Source organism: Cynara cardunculus (assembly GCF_001531365.2).
Source record: "Cynara cardunculus var. scolymus isolate 2C chromosome LG 1, CcrdV1, whole genome shotgun sequence".
In the NCBI taxonomy this organism is placed as follows: domain Eukaryota; kingdom Viridiplantae; phylum Streptophyta; class Magnoliopsida; order Asterales; family Asteraceae; genus Cynara; species Cynara cardunculus.
The window spans coordinates 41,887,886-41,896,752 of record NC_037528.1 but is presented as its reverse complement, the minus strand read 5'-3'; positions in this window follow the sequence as shown (position 1 = coordinate 41,896,752).

Genomic DNA, 8,867 nt, shown 5'->3' with positions numbered 1-8,867 from the left:
TTTTTTATATTTAAAATGAGATGTTTATCATGTATTTGATTATATTTATCTGCAATTAGTTACATGAATTCAGATATGGAGCTTTAATAAGTTGTACTTACGCACAATATACTTGTAATTTTGAGTTTTAAGTAATATGCATTAATAAACAGTATTTTACACATAAAAAGTGTTTTTAAGAGTTTTTGTCAAATGTTTTATAATATAGTGTATATATATACTAGGTTCGATCCCGTGTAATACACGGGGTAATTAATAATTAAATCATGTCAATAACTTATCTTAAAGATATGAATGATCATCGAAAGTACGATGCTACTTCAGACTTGTACTCCTGAAATAATTCTGAAGTATAACTCTGAAAAATGACTCTTAGACTTGAATTTAGAAATGAAACTATATCGATAATTAGTTAAAATGAAGTTAACCCTAGAACAAAATTAAATTTAGAAGTGAAACTATATCAATAAATTAGATTTAAACTTAGAAGTAAATTTAGAATGACTCTTCAGACTTGTACTCTTAAAATAACTTTGAAAAATGACTTCAAACTTGTACTCTTGAAATAACTCTGAAGTAAACTCTTCAGACTTCAGAGCTCTGTATAGGCAAGCAGAAGCTCTGCATGTACTATGCAGAGTCTCTGCATGTGCTCCGTCTGGAAAAGAAAAGTTCAGAGTTCTGGTGAGCTAACTCTGAAGAATGACTCTTTAGACTTGTACTCTGGAAATAACTCTGAAGTAAAACTCTGAAAAATGATTCTTCATACTTGTACTCTTGAAATAACTCTGAAATATAAAATCAATCCCTCTAAATCAGAGTTCAGACTTCTAAGTCTGAAAAAAAAACTTTAGAGTTCAGACTTCAGAGTTCGGGTGAGATAAGTCTGGGAAAAAAAACTTCAAAATTCGGGTGAGCTAACTTTGAGGAATGACTCTTCAAACTTGTAGAAGACTTCAGAGTTCAGACTTCTAAGTCTGAAAAAAAAGACTTCAGACTTCTTTTTCTAAGTCTAAAACAACACTTCAGAGTTCAGAGTTCAGACTTCAGAGTTCAGACTCCAGAGTTCGGGTGAGCTAAGTCTGAAAAAACAGACTTCAGAGTTCGGGTGAGCTAATTCTTTAGAATGACTCTTCAGACTTATACTCTTGAAATAACTCTAAAGAATGAATTCAGACTTGTAGTCTTGAAATAACTCTCAAGTAGAACTCTGAAGAATGACTTCAGAGTTGTACTATTTGAAATAACTCTGAAGAAATGACTATTTAGACTTGAAGTTAGAAATGAAACTATATCAATAATTAGTTAAAATGAAGTTAACCCTAGAATAAATTTGAATTTAGAAATGAAACTATATTAGTAAGTTGAATTTAAACTTAGAAGAACGTTTGTGTCAAATATGAAGACAAAGTCTTAAGACCTTGAGTTCAGAGTTATTCAAATACCCAATATCTTTGAAAAAGACCTTGTGGTGAAGTTTGCATCATACAGAGCAAGACCAACCAGAGCTCCTCTGTCCTTAAGGACCAGAGCCCCTGTGGACACACCAACTAAAAGCAAGGCCAATCAAAGCCCTTGTAGTCAACTAGATCCCTTATGGTCAACCAAAGCCTATGGTTCGTCTATCTAGAGCCTCTTGGTCAAAATTATGTTAAATACTTAAAGAATTTGAGTTCCAATTACAACCAGAGACCCTCTGGTTAAACATAAAGATCAACCAGAGCCCCTCTGGTTCCTTTATGATGGATTGGAATATTTTTCTAAGGTTCAAATAAACAACAAGAAGCAAAGCCATCCAAAAGCCAGACCAACCAGAGGGGCTCTGGTTTACAAGACTAAGTCTAAGTCTTAAAGACTTAGCTTCAAAGCCTAGATAAGTTTATTACAAGACTTGTACTTTTGAAATTACTTTGAAGTAAAACTCTTCAGACTTCAGAGCTCTGTATAGGCAAGCCAGAGGCTCTGCATGGTGCTCTGTTTGGAAGAGAAGACTACAGAGTTCGGGTGAGCTAACTCTGAAGAATAACTCTACAGACTTATACTCTTCAGAATTGTAGAAGACTTCAGAGTTCAGACTTCTAAGTCTAAAAAGGAAGACTTCAAACTTATTTTTCTAAGTCTAAAAAAAAGACTTCAAAGTTCAGACTCCAGAGTTCGGGTGAGCTATGTCTGAAAAAGCAAACTTCAGAGTTCGGGTGAACTAACTCTGAAAAATGACTTCAGACTTGTTCTCTTGAAATAACTCTGAAGTAAAACTTTTTAATAAATTGAATTTAGAATAAAATTAAGTTAACCCTAAAATAAAATTGAATTTAGAAATAAAACTATATCAGTAAATTGAATTTAAACTTAGAAATAAACACCATTTTTTTGGGAATCAGTTACCACACAAATTAATTAAACCAAGAATAAAATCAATTGCATCTTAAATTAGTGGGATTGATTGAATAAGAACACACATGTCAATGAAATGAATATAATTGAACTGTTAATGTTAATTGTGTCTAGATATATACAAATGATTTTAATTGAACCGCTAATGTAAATTGTGTCTAGATACATGTTTAGGCGGGAAAACAAGATAACCGCCTCACCAGAAGGTGACACGTGTCATCTAAGTTACTTATTTATTAGAAGTATCGATATATATATATATATGTTATATATATATATATATGTTATATATATATATATATGTTATATATATATGTTATATATATATATATATATATGTTATAGACTTGGGATCATGTGAGACCAATGGTTTTTTGTGAGACCCGTAAGACCAATTCTCAAGCCTTGGATTAGATTTACAGCCGTCAGATCCGAATATTAAAATTTGCCACGAGAGTTCTCAATAATTACAAAATTGTCACCGTGCAACTTTAAACCATTAGATCATTAGTTTATAAAGTTGATCAATGAACATAAATTGGTCTCACGGGTCTCACGAAAAACTATTGGTCTCACGTGAACCCAACCCTATATATATAGGGTTGGGTTCACGTGAGACCAGCCTGTTTTCGTGAGACCCGTGAGACCACATTTTTACACGTAAACTTCACAGCAAAAACACTGTGAAGGTTTTAAAAAGTCAAACCTTCACAGCAAAAACACTGTGAAGGTTTTAAAAAGTCACCTTCACAGCATTTTTGCTGTGAAGTTTCAAGTGTAAAATGCTGGTCTCACGGGTCTCACGAAAACAGGCTGGTCTCACATGATCCCAAGTCTATATATATACATATATATATATATATATATGTATATGTATACATATTATCGTAAGTGAGTTATATCAATTTTTATATAAAGAATTAATAAAATAGACAAGGATGCTATCAATTGACAACAAACTTCGTTTAGAGGATATTGTTTGTCGAGAACATATCTTGATAACATTTAACATCTGGTCATATATAGATGCGAATTGCATAATATTGGTCATCAATGAAGGAGTTAATCACGATGAATGGGACCGCAAAAATCATACTTTTAACACATGGGTTTTCATAAAAAAATTGACTAAATCAACGTTGGATTCCAGTGACAAGTGAAGTTGTGATGAGAAGCATAAAAAGAGATATTCATAATTAGATCAATCATAATTGAATGTCAACACTAATGAGATACACCATAATGGACTAGATCAATTCTCTTTTAAATTACAATCCATGAATGGATATGAGACCAAAAGGATGACGGATTCAGAACTCTTTTTATACTTCTCACCATAACTTTCTTTTTCACACGATCATTCATCTATCAGAGCATATGGTATAAAAGATGATTTCACATTATTAAGGTGACTTCACGGACACTTCTTATTTTAATAATAATAATAATATTGATTATATTATTAAAATATTTCATACATTTAATAAAATATTTTTTTATAAACATTAAATTTCAAGGTTTATTATTGATGTGAATACAAAATTTTTTTTTATCTCTTATGATAACCAGAGTTTCCTAAATTTTGAGAATGTAACATTTTTTTTTTCCTATTTTAACAATTCCTCAGCATGGAGATTTAAGAAATTCATCCATTTTTTTAAATGTGGAGATTTAATCAATTCCGTCACTTTTTGAAATGTGGATTTTAAAAGCATTTTTGCGTTTCATATTCTATTTACAAGTGAGAACGAATGACTTTTGATGATAAACACAAAAATTGCAAGTTTTATGCTATTGGCCTCCAATGATATCCATATGAACATTTGTGTCATGATTGTATCGTATGAATGTCTTGGATGGGAATACAATCTTAAGAAATTATCTATTTTTCATTAAAAAAAAATAGCCTTTCATCTTTTCAGATTTCATTTTCTTCCACCAATCATATGAATACAAAATATCAAAAAGAGAATATAAATTTGAATTAAATTAATTCAAAAAATATCAAATTTGATGTATTAATTTCATTGGTGGAACATGGATGAGATGTGAGATTTTGAGACAAAAAAATTATCCGATTTCAAGGCAGTTCCTTCCTCGATATAGGTAAGGATGAAACCTTAAATTACCTACTCTACATATTAGATTCGCATGTCAACATTGGACCAACAATATATGTTTTGTCAAAAGTTGCATTTGGAATCCGAAAATGTTTAAACAACTTTTGAAGATGTTGGTAACAAGATTTTTTGTTTATGCCAAAAAGCCCCAAGTGGAACGTAATGCGTGGGAGACGGCTAACTTAATTATTATTTGTTGATCCTATTCAATGCTTTGAAGATGACACACTTAGTCACTTAGTTAACTATGTTGTATTTCTACTTTATGTGTCTTCAAAGTCTGAATTCTTTCAGCACACACTAAATGACAATGCTCGCTCAGTGATAATCAAATCACATCTCGCACTTCAAACATGAACTTCACGCTATGTCGAACATGTAGCTGAAGATAAAGATAGTAACGGCTGAAGCGGTTTCAGAAGTTCTACTTATCTGATTAAGGAGCACTGATCAAACAAGAAGCTCAACAAGGGTTGAAGATGACTTCAACATTTTCCCCTAGTTGAACCAAAATCTTGCTAATCAAGTATCTCTCTCTCTCTCTCTGTTACAAAAGCCAGAACCATGCAACTACATGACATACAATTTGGCTTATACTTTATTGTCTCCATTCAAGAATGACACTATCCTAGTCACTGTTGACTAGCGGCCAAGGCTTTCCAGACCAAGGACAAGCTGACATACTTTCCCCCTATGACACATGGTATGTACTTGATGTAGCGTATTAAATGCCTCAGGTATTGATGCTAATAAAGACATTCTATTCCCTGTGTGCCTTCCAGAATTGGTATCATGTACGCTATTTTTTTCAAGAGAGAATTGTGTAAATTTTTCTAGAGATTTTTAGTTTTATCTCAAGTTGTAAATTTGACGTTGCTTTATATTAGGTTTTTACATTATCTTCCATAAACAACCTTTTATTATTTGACTGATTGTCATATAATCATTAAGAGTTTTAAAAATAAAATTTGTATTTATATTCAATCCCCCTTCTACAATCCCTAGCAGTCTGGTTATCTCCTTTGGAACCAACAAGTGGTAATGTTTCTTTCTTTCTGTTACTTTAAACTTGATCTTATCATGGCTACCAATAATTATCATGATAATGGCTCTCTTGTAGAAACTCCACGTTACAATAGAGAGAACTTCTCTCTTTAGAAAAATAGTGTCTCTCTTTCTAGAAGGTGTTGATCCTCAAATCCTACACTCATTGAAAATATATCATTTGTTCCATTTATCATCATTGAATTTGTTGATGAATGATGATGAATTAAGCTTTCCATTTCAGTTCGAGCCGAAAGAAGATCCTGAACCATATTCTATTGAACCATAAAGTGCTCTTTGTACATTTTCTGTGCCTCAAACTTTAAATGTTCAATCTTCAAGAAGGTATGTGCCTATCGCTGAGAAGCTTGAAACTTTAGGGTGGGATAGAACTAGAGAACGAGAACCTTATCTTGAAGACTTGTATGCTGACATATTTGTTCGTCACTTGAAAGCTTTAAGTGTTGATAAAGTCTTAGGTATTCGTAAAGAAATCATTGAATAGTGTAAAGAATACAAGTACTTCCTTAAAGCTAAAAACCAACCTATTCACTTTGTGCAAACAAAGCACCGTATTTTCTTGATAAAGAAGGTGGAAACCAGAAGCCTTGTAAGAGTTTGGTATCCAGTTTTCTATGTGATAAGGCAAAATGGTAAGGAATGGTACTTTAGTGAATCTGATTTTCCTAATCTGTACTTGGAAGACCTAGACTTTATGTATCATGATATCATAAACCAGACTATTAGATTGGAAGGAATCGTCAGAGGATTAGAAGCTATCAAAAGGTTTCTCAAATGTACGAGAAAATGGTCTCCAGTTATAGATGTTCACATGAGTTATGAAAGTAACCAAAAACATGTTAATCTGAAAAATCCAAATCAAGACTTAGAAGATATTGATGGTTATCCTTTGTACATGATTTCTGAAGATCTAGAGTTAAGTGTGGCATATGAAAACTCTTAGGGTGCCAAAAAGTTTCTAAGGTTCAGTGAAATCAAAAAGTAAAGTGATGGAACAATCAAAATTATAAGGAAACAACTTGAATTGAAGAAAGCTTAAGATAACAAAGCGTCGGGGTCAAACAGGTTGAATTTAAGAGAAAGATTCTTACTTCTTAAAGCTCTGGAGTTGCTTGATGAGAAGCTTGAGTACAAGAATGTTATAAGAAGGTTTGAGAGGCACTTGGGTTTTAGACATTCTAGATTTTCAATTTCTAGAGCTTGAATCCAAAGGGGGAGAATGTTGGGTTCAATGTTTTGTGCTTAAATATTGTTTTCAAGCTTTAAATTTCCTTTGTAATTTTCCTTGTATAAATAGGTTTGTTCCTTTGGTTTTAGAATATATCTCTTTAACCTTTGTAACTTTGAAATTTGTAACTTGAATCTTTGTACTCTGAACATTGAAGAGAATCTCTTTGTAATCTGAATTCTACGCATCTTTGAAGCTAGTAGAAAATCCTTTGAAGAACTCTCTCTCTACATCTTTCTATTGTTTGCCATTGTTGATTTTGTAATTGTTCTTGAAGTTTATATCTGATTGATTAACATATGGAACATCAGGAGTTGTTTCAACCACTGAGAATCACCGTAGATCTTCAAATAATGTGGTGGCTAAACAACTGCATCAATCGTCTGAAGAAGATGTGAATAAAGTGGCCCCTTGACACAAAAGAAAGGATTTCATTTTCATGGAACTCTTTAATGACGTGTTTGATTCGGTCATGAATATGAAGACAACCAAGGAAATATGGGAAGTTCTTTGTGTGCAATACGAAGGTACGCCTGAGATACAAGAAAGGATTTTGGTTGAACCACAAATTATTAGAGAACAAGATCCTTGATGATGTGTTTCATTTTCTATTTTGAACTACAAAGAGATAGTCGGTGATCAAGTGATTGTGACCAAATAGTCAATGAAGAACAAAAACAAGCTCTTGCTGGGCTAAAACCTGAAAAAGCCATTGTAGAAGGTTGGCGTAAAGCTTCAGCAAAAGTGACTGAGTTGATTGAGTGTCAGATTCCCACTCAAGTAATCCCAACAGAAAAAGACAATCCCAACATAGATAGGTCAAACGTAAAGCTGGGGAAGTTTGGCTCTTCAAGCACTAAGTCTCTATGTTTCACATTTCTTCTTATTCTCAACCCTCTAGTTCCTTTAAATCTGAAAAGACTCCAAAGAGTCGAAAACACTCAATAAAACCCTCTTCTAAACCTGAGAAAGCTCAACTCTTTTCTACCTAAATCCAAACCTAACAAAAATGCAAAGTTGAAGAAGTCTCTATTGTAGGAACCCAGATCCTCAAATGCACTAGTAATTACAGCTTAGGTCAACAAATGAGCTGAAGCAATAATTATGAAACTAGCAGGTTAAGCAGAAATGATTAAGACAAAGAAATATTTGAAGACTTGATCAAGTCGACTATATTTTGATACTAGTGAGATTTACACCAAGAACACCAAGAAAACATAGTTGTGCATTTACAACATATCTCTCAACTAGTGTATTTCTCACAAGTGCTAAGATCACTCTAAAGGTTATGGAAGGAGCGCGTCTTCTTTCTTTCAAGATTGGTAAATATCACCTTAGAGGAAATACCCTTTTATAGGCATTCCCAGAAAAGAAATCTTCCATAATTTGGGAAATGGGAGAAGTCAACGTGTCCACCAATCATCTGCCTCCACGTTTCTGATTGAAGTAACCATTTTCCGAAATGTGTCGGCTTGAGACTAGAGCACATGTAAAATGGGTCATGGAACCTTCATGCACAAGGGAGAGTTCAAGACCTAGAGGCTCTATGTCTGGAGTTGGGCTCTGCTTCAAAGACTTGGCATTTTTCTACGCATGTCTTTGGTCTTTATCCCTCTCGGTGACGAGCTCGGTATGCGGGTATCACCTTTGTGTCCGAGCTCTTGGTTCTAGGAAGCTTTTTGACTAAGTCCTATTGACTAGAGCAAGAGCCTTTTTTTACTTACACTTTTAAAATAAACATTCTAATAATCTTCCCGTAAGTGTAATAAAAAGACTTGTTTGAATTGAAATCTAGTGTAGAAAGCAACAGGCCAACATGGTTATATGTAAGATACTCTTTATTGGAAATTGACAAAGTTAAGTACAAAGAAAAAACAATTATAGATAGACGCCTAGAAATGTTGAAGTTTCATGAACCTCTTAAGAAGCTTACGAAATTCAAGTACACCATCAATCAAGTGTATAATCTCAAAGGCTCTATCATATGCAGAGGGATCTTGGTCTCTCTTTCGAATAACATGATTCTTGATCCAGTGCATGGTAGAATTTGAGTACTTAAA